This window comes from Leptonychotes weddellii, unplaced genomic scaffold, assembly GCF_054177405.1.
Source record: "Leptonychotes weddellii isolate Sample4059 unplaced genomic scaffold, ASM5417740v2 HiC_scaffold_6119, whole genome shotgun sequence".
Classification (NCBI taxonomy): domain Eukaryota; kingdom Metazoa; phylum Chordata; class Mammalia; order Carnivora; family Phocidae; genus Leptonychotes; species Leptonychotes weddellii.
This window is the reverse complement of record NW_028029765.1, coordinates 1-10,423: the sequence shown is the minus strand read 5'-3', so window position 1 is coordinate 10,423 and position 10,423 is coordinate 1. Positions and strand designations below refer to the sequence as shown.

The following is a 10,423-nucleotide window of genomic DNA, read 5'->3' as shown; positions in this document are numbered from 1 at the left end:
AAGAAGAAGATAGCAGGAAGGGAAAAATAAAGGGGTAGAAATCGGAGGGGAAGACAAACCATGAGAGACTATGGACTTTGAGAAACAAACTGAGGGTTCTAGAGGGGAGGGCGGTGGGAGGATGGGTTAGCCTGGTGATGGGTATTAAAGAGGGCACGTTCTGCATGGAGCACTTGGTGTTACACGCAAACAATGAATCATGGAACACTACATCAAAAACTAATGATGTAATGTATGGGGATTAACATAACATAATAAAAAAAATGGTAAAGTGAATTGTAAAAAAAAATAAAAAATAAAAAAATAAATTCTAAATGGATTAAACAAAATAAATACATAAAATAAAAGCGAAGTGTTGGCAGAAATTGGAGAAGAACATATTTTGATCCTTGGAGCAGGGAAGCCCTTGAGCAAGACAAAAGCCATATAGGAAAAAATGGTTAGGGCGCCTGGGTGGCTCAGTTGGTTAAGCGACTGCCTTCGGCTCAGGTCATGATCCTGGAGTCCCGGGATCGAGTCCCGCATCGGGCTCCCTGCTCAGCAGGGAGTCCGCTTCTCCCTCTGACCCTCCCCCCTCTCATGTGCTCTCTCTCTGTCTCTCAAATAAATAAATAAAATCTTTAAAAAAGAAAAAATGGTTAAATCTGACAATAAAAACATTAAAAATTTCTGCATGCGAAGAAAATAAAACCAGTTAAGCGTCTGCCTTCGGCTCAGGTCATGATCCCGGGGTCCTGGGATGGAGTCCTGCATCAGGTCCCTGCTCCGCGGGAAGCCTGCTTCTCCCTCTCCCACTTCCCCTGCTTGTGTTCCTACTCTCACTGTCTCTGTCTCTGTCAAATAAATAAATAAAATCTTTAAAAAATAATAATAAAAAAATGAAGGGGACAGCTCTCAAAAATAAAGAAAGAAAGAAAGAATTCCCACATATTCAGGGTGCCTGGGTGGCTCAGTTAAGCATCTGATTTGATTTCGACCCAGGTCATGATCTCAGGGTTGTGAGATCGTGCCCCCAGTAAGGCTCCATGCTGGGCCTGGAGCCTGCTTAAGATTCTCTCTCCCTCTCCCTCTCCCTCTGCCCCTCCCCCCTCCCTCCCTCTCTAAAAAAAATATAAAGAAAGAAAAAGAATACCTCCATATTCAGTTGCAGTAGATCCTGCAAATTGCCCTCTAGAAAGGATGGTATTGGTTTACACCCCCTCCATAGTGTTTGATAGTGTTTCCCAACACCTTTCCAATGCTGGATAGAATTTTTTTTTTTTTTAAGATTTTATTTATTTATTTGACAGAGAGAGACACAGCTAGAGCAGGAACACAAGCAGGGGGGAGTGTGAGAGGGAGAAGCAGGCTTCCCGCGGAGCAGGGAGCCCGATGCGGGGCTCGATCCCAGGACCCCGGGATCATGACCTGAGCTGAAGGCAGATGCTCAACGACGGAGCCACCCAGGTGCCCCTGGATAGAATTTTTTTAAATTCCTTTCCAGAAGGAAAAAAATTACATCACATTATAATTTGTATTTCCATAACTGTGATGTTGAGCACTTTTTTTTATATGTTTATTGGCTCTCTGTATGACATCTGGGAATTGCTTACGCATATCATTTGCCCATTTTTCTTTTGTTTGTTTTTTTGTTGTAAAAGCTTTATTGAAATATAAATCACAGAGTATACAATTTACCCACTTAAAGTACACAGTTTACTGAATTGTAGTATTTCCAGAGTTGTGCAACCACTACCACAGTCAATTGAGAACATTTCATCACCCCAAGAAAAATTCTTACTGATTTTTAAGTGTCTTAATACAATTGATCTTGTCATCTTTATCTGTTATTTATGTTTGAAATTTTCTATAACTTTTTTTTAACTTTTTGGTTTTTTTTTTTCTTTTGTTTTTAAAAATGTTTTCTTTATTTATTTGACAGAGAGAGAGAGAGCACACACAAGCAGGGGGAGTGGCAGGCAGAGGGAGAAGCAGGCTCCCTGCTAAGCAAGGAGCCTGACTTGGGGCTGGATCCCAGGACACTGGGATTATGACCCAAGCTGAAGGCAGACACTTAACTGACTGAGCCACCCAGGCGCCCCTGTGGGAATTCTTTAAACTAGCAATTCCATTGCTAGGTATCTATACTAGGGAAACATTCCCAAAAGTGCAGACAAGTAAGTATAAGAATGTTCAATGAGGGGCTCCTGGGTGGCTCGGTCGGTTAAATGTCTGACTTTGGCTCAGGTCATGATCTCAGAGTCCTGGGACTGAGTCCTACATCGGGCTCCCCACTCGGCAGGGAGTCTGCTTCTCCCTCTGCCCCTCCCTCTGCTCATGCTCTCTCTCAAATAAATAAATAAAGTCTTTTTTTTTTTAAAAAAGAAAGTTCAATGAAACAATGAGTATGACAGGAAAAAATTAAAAACCTCTATTACAGTACATATGGAACATTATGCAGCAGTTAAAAAGAATAAGGTAGATGAATATGTGCTCACATGGAAAGCAGACATAAGCCAAGAGGAAAAAGGAAGTACAAGAACTACATGCCACCTGAGGGATACTACTCAGCAATTTAAAGAGAATGAACTGGGGCACCTGGGTGGCTCAGTCGATTAATCGTCTGCCTTCGGCTTAGATCATGATCCCGAAGTCCTGGGATCAAGCCCGAGTTGGGCTCCTTGCTCAGCAAGGAGGCTGCTTCTCTCTATCCCTCTGCCTGCCGCTTCCCCTGCTTGTGCTCTCTCTCTCTCTCTGTCAAATAAATAAATAAAATCTTAAATAAAAATAAAAGAGAATGAACTGATCACATAAACAACCACAGAGATAAATCTCAAAAACATTTATTTTTTTTAAAGACCTATTTATTTATTTGAGAGAGAGAGAATGAGAGCACAAGGGGCAGGAGCAGAGGAAGGGAGAGCCCCAAGGAGACTCCACACTGAACACAGAACCCAGCACCGGGCCCCATCTCACAACCCTGAGACCACGACCTGAGCCAAAACCAACTGCGCCACCCAGGCACCTCTCAAAAACATTTATGTTAAACAAAAGAAGACAGAGTATCGAGTGTTTGCTATATGATTCCATTTCTTTCTTTTTTTTTTAAGATTTTATTTATTTATTTGACAGAGAGCGATACAGCGAGAGAGGGAACACAAGCAGGGGAAGTGGGAGAGGGAGAAGCAGGCTTCCTGCCGAGCAGGGAGCCCAATGCGGTGCTCGATCCCAGGACCTGGGATCATGATCTGAGCCGAAGGCAGACTCTTTTTTTTTTTTTAATTTTTTATTGTTATGTTAATCACCATACGTTACATCATTGGTTTTTGATGTAGTGTTCCATGATTCATTGTTTGTGTACAACACCCAGTGCTCCATGCAGAACGTGCCCTCTTTAATATCCATCACCAGGCTAACCCATCCTCCCACCCCCCTCCCCTCTAGAACCCTCAGTTTGTTTTTCAGAGTCTTTGTCTCTCATGGTTCGTCTCCCGCTCCGATGTCCCACCCCGCCGAAGGCAGACTCTTAATGACTGAGACACCCAGGCACCCCATGCAGGATTCCATTTCTATGAAATCTGAATATAGACAAGACTAATCTACAGTGACAGAAAACATTTAGTGGTTGTAGGAGGACGGGCTAGAAAGGGGCACAAGAGAACTTTCTGGGAGAATGGAAATTTTCTGTATCTTATTTTGAACGTTAGTGACATGGGTATATACAATTGCTAAAACTCACTGAATTCATCTTAAGGTCTATGCATTTTATTGCATGTTAAATATCTATACACACACACACACACATAAATCCTACCACACCATTCCTCCACTTAAAACTCTTTAAATGATTACTCATCACCCTAGGATAAAGTCCAAACTCTTTAGCATCACCCACAGGTCCTTTATCACCCACAGGCCTCCCTATGTCTCCCTAAGCCAGTCTCCTTCTTGAAGTGCTAGCCCAGTAGTTCTCAAAATATGGTCCAGGAACCCCTACAGTCTGTGAGATTAAAACTATTTTTTAGGGGCACCTGGGTGGCTCAGTCGTTAAGCGTCTTCCTTCGGCTCAGGTCATGATCCCAGGTTCCTGGGATCAAGTCCCGCATCGGGCTCCCTGCTCCGCAGGAAGCCTGCTTCTCCCTCTCCCACTCCCTGCTTGTGTTCCCTCTCTCACTGTGTGTCTCTCTGTCAAATAAACAAAATCTTTAAAAATAAATAAATAATAAAACTATTTTTTAAATACTGCTAAGATGTTATTTGCCTTTTCTACTCTCATTCTCCCACAACAGCATGTGGAATGTCCCATAGGCTCCATGACATGTGAATCATATAATTAAATGTGTCAACAATTGGAATATCTGTGTAACTCAGTAACAGATATTTTCCACATGACCAATTCATGATATTATAAAATCATGCATGAGTAACAGATCTGTTCAAAGTGCAAGACAGAGACCAATGGATTTTAATGTAACAGAGTATAAGAAGCTCATTGAGGGGCGCCTGGCTGGCTCAGTCGGTAGAGCATGTGTGACTCTTGATCTCAGGGTTGTGAGTTCAAGCCCCATGTCTCGTGTAGACCTTACTTAAAAAATAATTAATTAACTAATTATTTTTTTTAAGTTCATTGATGTGGTTTCACATCACCTGTTGAATTCAGCGTGTCAATGAATATCCAATTTATCTGAAAAGCTTATTAACATTCTCTGCCCTTTTCAAACTAAATAGCTGATGTGTGAGGACAGATTTTCTTCATACACTTCAACCAAAATAGCCCACTGCAACAACTGAATGCAGAAGCAGATATGAGAATTCAGCTGTCTTCTATTAAACCATTAAAGAGATTTGTAAAAACGTAGAACAAAGCCACTTTCCTCACTAGCTTTTCTGTTTTGGAAAATATGGTTTTCATTAAAATGTTATTTATATTAACACGTAATGTAACAGGCTTTATTTAATAGACTTTACTTTTTGTTACTTTTAAATTTCTCAGTTTTCGTTTCTAAAATGGTAAATATGGATAGATGTAATACATATAAACAAAAGCTTTGCGAGAGTCTCAATAGTTTTTAAGAGCATGAAAGGGTCCTGAGACCAAAACTACTGCTCTAGCCATATAAATTATTTTCGGCTCCTAAACAACATGTGATTTTTGTCTCCCAGCCTTTATATATGCTTTTCTTTCTGCTTTGTACACTCTCACCAATCTGCTTGGCTCCTATTTAACAATAAGGTCTTGGTTTAAATATCACTTTCTCCAGAAAGCCTTCCCTGATTGCTCAGACTGAATTCCGTGCCTCTCTCACATACTCCCCTAGTACTGTCTTAATCTACATCACAAACCCATCCTGTGACTGACTGCTTATTTTCATGTCTGTTATTACCCACTAAATTCCTTGTGTGCTGGAATCAGGTCTTGCTCACAGCTATATCCCCACGGCCTACACCACTATCTGACACATTCATGACTATTTACTGATAGAACAAGTTAATGTAACATTCATCACAACCAATGAAGTATTATTATTTTCACAAGAAAACTGAGGCTCAGAGAAGTGTTGTGTTCAAACAAATTCACCTACAAAGTGTAAGCTGACAACTATACTCCAAGTCTTTTACCTTCAAATCCTCACTCTCTGGAATAGGTGGGGCAGTTTACCTGGGAACTAATGGCATACTTCAGGTAGGACAGGATGAGAGGATTGGGGGAAGGTCCAATCATGGCCTGCTCCAGTAGTGCTTCTGCAAGGGGAATAACAAAGCAAGACTAAGTGGTTATAGCTTTTCTGGGTTTAGCCCTCCCATCCTTCCTTCCTACTTCACTTGAGACCTGCTAGGTTGAGAATGTCCCAGGTGGCTCCTTTGGGGAAGAATTTCTTCATGTTGATTGCCCACTGGTAGTCACTCCATCGCTCCTTCCAGGCTTGCAAAATGGCTTGCTTCAAGTTCACTACCTTCATGATTTCACTCTGAGAAGGGGCCGGTGGCGGTCAGCTCTAAGGTGGAAGAGACTGAGCTAAGAGAAGGGGAGAGGGGATTCTGAAGGAAAGAACAGGGGAGGGCCGAGTTGAATGAAACGGATATAGGAAGATTTAAGGCAGGCAGAGGAATCAGAAAGAAAAAATGGGGAAGAGGATAAGGAAGGGATTCTGTCAGGTTCCTCCCTCCTGAATCAACTGGAGCACTAAGAAAAGGGTGTCAAAGGGGCTTAATAAAAAGAGTGAAGAGGGTGGCAAGGGGTTAAGCCTATTCCGCTTGCCTAATTACGCCCTTAGCTCTGGCTGCGTCCCTCAGCCCTTACCACCCCAAATCCACAGTTTTTTCCACCATTTCCTCCACCTTCCCCAACCTTGAAACTGTAACTCCCTATTTCCTTTTCAGCCACCACCTCCCCAATTTTGAGCCTACCGTGCAAGCTAGTCCTAGATCCTAGGTATCGCCATCTTGGCACTTATCAAAGAGCTTAACTTCTATTGGCTGGGAATAACAAACATGAGCCAATAAGAATGCAGCAAGAGACATGTCTTCTGGGAATTGTAGTTCCTTGGACTCGGTCTTCTGGGAATTGTAGTTCCTTGGACTGGGCTAGCAGGGAAGCGAAGGGACTCGGTTAGCGAGCCCGCATTGTCTCTCTGCTTTAGAGAAGGACAGGTACGAGCTGAAGCATCAGACTCAGGGAGCGGAGGGAGCGGAGAGCTCTCGAAAGACCGTTCGCAAGCAAGCGTCGCCCAAAGACGTCACTGTCGACCAGGCATTTAAATGATATTCTGACACCCTTTCATTACATGCTAGTTTCTAGGCATTGCAGGGGTGTGGCGTTCGTTCAGCAATACGTTTTCCTCTTTCTTGACCTTTTTTTTTCTTTTTTCCTTTTTGGTTTTTGTTTTTGTTTTTGTTTGGTTTTTTTGGTGTTTTGGTTTCGGTTTTTGTGGTTTTGTTTTTGTTTTCGTTTTTGTTTTTTTGGTGCTCCTACACCCCTGGGTGTACCAGAGTTCTTATTTCCACATCTGTATTCCAGAGGCTACATTGGGGCTTGATCAGTTGCACACACATCACCATTTAACCCCCAAATTTGGCAGCCCTCCCAAAATCTCCTGGCCCTGTATACTGCTTGAATAGGGGGAGAAGTAAGGAGGAAAGTAAGGAGGAAATGGAGGTTAAAGTTATCAAAACTAAGGGGAGTCTAAGAAACTGTCATAGCCAAGAGGGCTTAAGGAGACATAATTATTAAATGTAACTTGGCATCCCGGATGTCATCCTGGAACCGAAGAAGAACATTGGGTGAAAACTAAGGAATATGAATAAAGCATAGACATTAGTTAATAATGACATATCAATATTCGTTCATTAGCTGTAAAAAATACCATACTAATGTAAGAGGATAATAAAAGGAGAAATTGGCTATGGCATACGTGGGGACCCCCTACTATCTTCAAATCTTTTCCTGTAAATCTAAAACTGTTCTTTTTTTGAAAGTTCATTAAAAACAATATGATGTCTTGCTTATCCTATGGAACCAAATCGTGCATAATTATATTCAGGGCTTTAGACATTAGCCCTCTTTTCCCCCTCCAGTGAGAAGCTCAGAAGCAAATGCTATTCACCTCTGGTTTCAATGGCTGAGCCTTCTCTATATACAGCCCTTATCCCTGCCCTGTCCTGGGGACAGATCGTCCCTAACATCTATAACCTAGGACAAGAGTAAACATGGAGGCCCCAGCCAGTGTTCTGCCACCCCCTACTTTCAGCTCCCCCATCCCATACCCTAAGTCTGATATCCCAGTCCATGAGGCCAAGTTCCATCCATGTTCCCCAGCAACCATTATTTGGCCACCCTTTCACTGGCAAAATCAGTCATTAGGGGGATGAATCTGGGAGCGCAGTGCACTCAGGTTCTGGAAGTAAACTTGTTGGCCCTTGGGGCAGAGAATAACAGGATCCTGGGTATGGGAGCAAAATCACAGCAGCGAGACAAGGACCTCTGTTCTGAGGGGTAGAGTGCAGCTGAAGGAGGGCCAGATCACAATCCTCTAAGTTCATTACTGCCTATGGCCTTTCTCCCTCCCCATGCACCCATACACACTGCCTCCATTCTGCTCCCCTTTGTGCCTACCCAAGTGACACCACTGGGAAATAGCATTTCTGCAAAACAGCTGCCAAATATGTAGAGCCAAAGCTTCCAAAGCAGGAAAGAGGGAGAACCCAGACTTCTCACGCTTAACTTCAAACTGCCCCCGGCCCCACCTGAGGCTACCACAAACCCCACATTCACTCACACTTGAGACGACCACAAACTCTGTTCCTCTGAAGCCTCACATGAACCTGGCCTCCCTTCTTCTCCCAGGCCCCAACTCTACCTTTGCCTGCTCCCTCCGCTCATTCTTTTCTGGTTACAGCAGCCCAGGGCCCCCCACCTTGAGCCATTCCTGGATCCTATAGCTCCTTTCCCATCCCTCGTAGCCCAAACTGCCCCTCTTAGAGAGAAGCTGTCAACTTTGTGACTGCTCTTGACTGAGTTAGTGGGTGTTGGGTACATTTGGGGGAATATCTGGGCCCTGAGGATAGTGATATTCTGAGCTTAAACCATCCCTCTCTGGCAGGAAGCCTGGCAGATCTCTGGGGGATGGAGGGGTGCCTTCTTCCCACTTCACAGTGGCAGGGAGGCGGCTTTTGTAGTCAGGCCATCTGCCTTCCCCGTCCCCCCACCTCTCACCAGCAGCTCCTTTTCTAGGTTTGGCAGAGTTCCCCCAAGGACTGGACTCCTAAGGGACTATGAGGACTCCCTTAGCTCTGGACATGGGCCATCTTCAATTTCTCTACTTTGACTGTCCTGCCTCTCTGGTCTGTCAATATCAGAGAGAGCCTTTCCATACACCACCTCTTCCCTCCACACCACATTAGCTTCCTAGGACCCACCTGCTCCCTGGCTGGATCCTCTCTCCCCAAGGATGGGACTCGGAAAATCCTCCTGTGGGTAAGAGAAGAAATACCAGCATCCCCTCTGGAAAGGAAACCCTCCCTCCACACAGCCCCTCTCAAAAACCCTTCTTAGTCCCACTTTCTTTTGCTGTCCATTTCTTCCCCCTCAGCGCTGATAAAGGCTGAGCTCCCACCTCTGCTCCCTTAGTTCCAAGCCCCAACCTCTTCATCTCGTTGGCCAGTCTGGCGGGGGAAGGGTCCGCCCAGCAAAGTGAGGCAGATGGAAGCCACCCAGGTGGAGTGACATGGCAACACTGGAGCCATGGCAGAAAGGGAGCTGGTAGGCCAGAGTGAAGGGCTTGGAGCTGGGTAAGAGGCCGTGGGTGAATAGGGCTTTGTGGTACCCAAAGGGATGGGGACATTCCTTATCTAGGCTAGAAAAAAGTGTAAGGAAAAGTGGCAAGAGTCTAGACCCAGAAACATTGAAATACTTGGTAAGCGTACAAGGCACAAAGGGTTTCAGCATCCCTTCTCTCCACAGGGAAACTGAGTCATTCGCCTCCCCTGGCTGGAATATTTTCTTTAGAAGCTTGCCTGGGTCCCCCCACTCTGGGGAGTTAATTGGCAGCAGGTGCACGGAGAAAGAAAGACTTGTTTCCACAAACTCATACACAGCTGGTTCCAAACCAGTTCCCTTCCCCGACCAGTCCCACATCCAAATCCCCACTTTCTATCTCTCTGGGGGAGAGAAGGAGCGGGGAGAAGCCTACAAGGTGGACCCACCTCAGGACAGTTCCTGGATCTCCCACAGTTCCCTGTGTCTGTCTTCCCACTGCCCCATGGAGGTCCAGAGAGAGACCAGCCGGGACGATGAAAAGCAGAATTTGAACTAATCATTGGAGTTTTCCTCTCTGGACCTGAAGTTTCCTCTCCAACACCCTGAAGGATGCCTTCCCTCTCTACTCTCTCTACTCCCAGCTCAGAGAAGAGACGTCCTGTGATCCTGAGGCCCGAGCAATAATGGGAAAGGAAGCCAGCCTGCCATTTCCTTTGCACCACCCCTCCCTCCGGGCCCTGAGAACCACTCTATACTCTTGGCCTCCACACCAGCTTGTCCCATCTCCTTTCATTGGAGAGGGGAGGGCTGCAGTATGGTAAGGTTCAAACTCTATGGTAAAGGACACTGTGCCCCTAGCTCTCCTCCCCTCTCTCCTGGCAAAGGCAGGATGAGGGGGCTCTGTGCAAGAGTATGAAACCAAAAGCTGGAAAATTTAGGGGGTCCAATATCTGGCACATATTAAATGCTTTAAAAAAAAAAAAGGTATCGGGCGCCTGGGTGGCTCAGTTGGTTAAGCGACTGCCTTCGGCTCAGGTCATGATCCTGGAGTCCCGGGATCGAGTCCCGCATCGGGCTCCCTGCTCGGCGGGGAGTCTGCTTCTCCCTCTGACCCTCCTCCCTCTCATGCTCTCTGTCTCTCATTCTCTCTCTCTCTCAAATAAATAAATAAAATCTTAAAAAAAAAAA

General features: G+C 44.9%; 1 long non-coding RNA gene across 2 annotated transcripts; it reads right to left on the bottom strand.

Annotated features, from left to right (window-relative positions):
* Positions 1–4,942: 4,942 nt before the first annotated feature.
* Positions 4,943–6,468, bottom strand: LOC145719657 (uncharacterized). 2 transcript variants are annotated; one of them, XR_014142530.1, is made up of 3 exons: positions 6,388–6,458; positions 5,810–6,018; positions 4,943–5,721 (listed from the first exon to the last, which is right to left on the bottom strand). It is a non-coding gene; the product is annotated as an uncharacterized LOC145719657 (long non-coding RNA). The 2 variants fall into 2 exon arrangements; XR_014142529.1 differs by having other exon boundaries at positions 4,946–5,721; positions 5,810–5,975; positions 6,388–6,468.
* Positions 6,469–10,423: the final 3,955 nt, after the last annotated feature.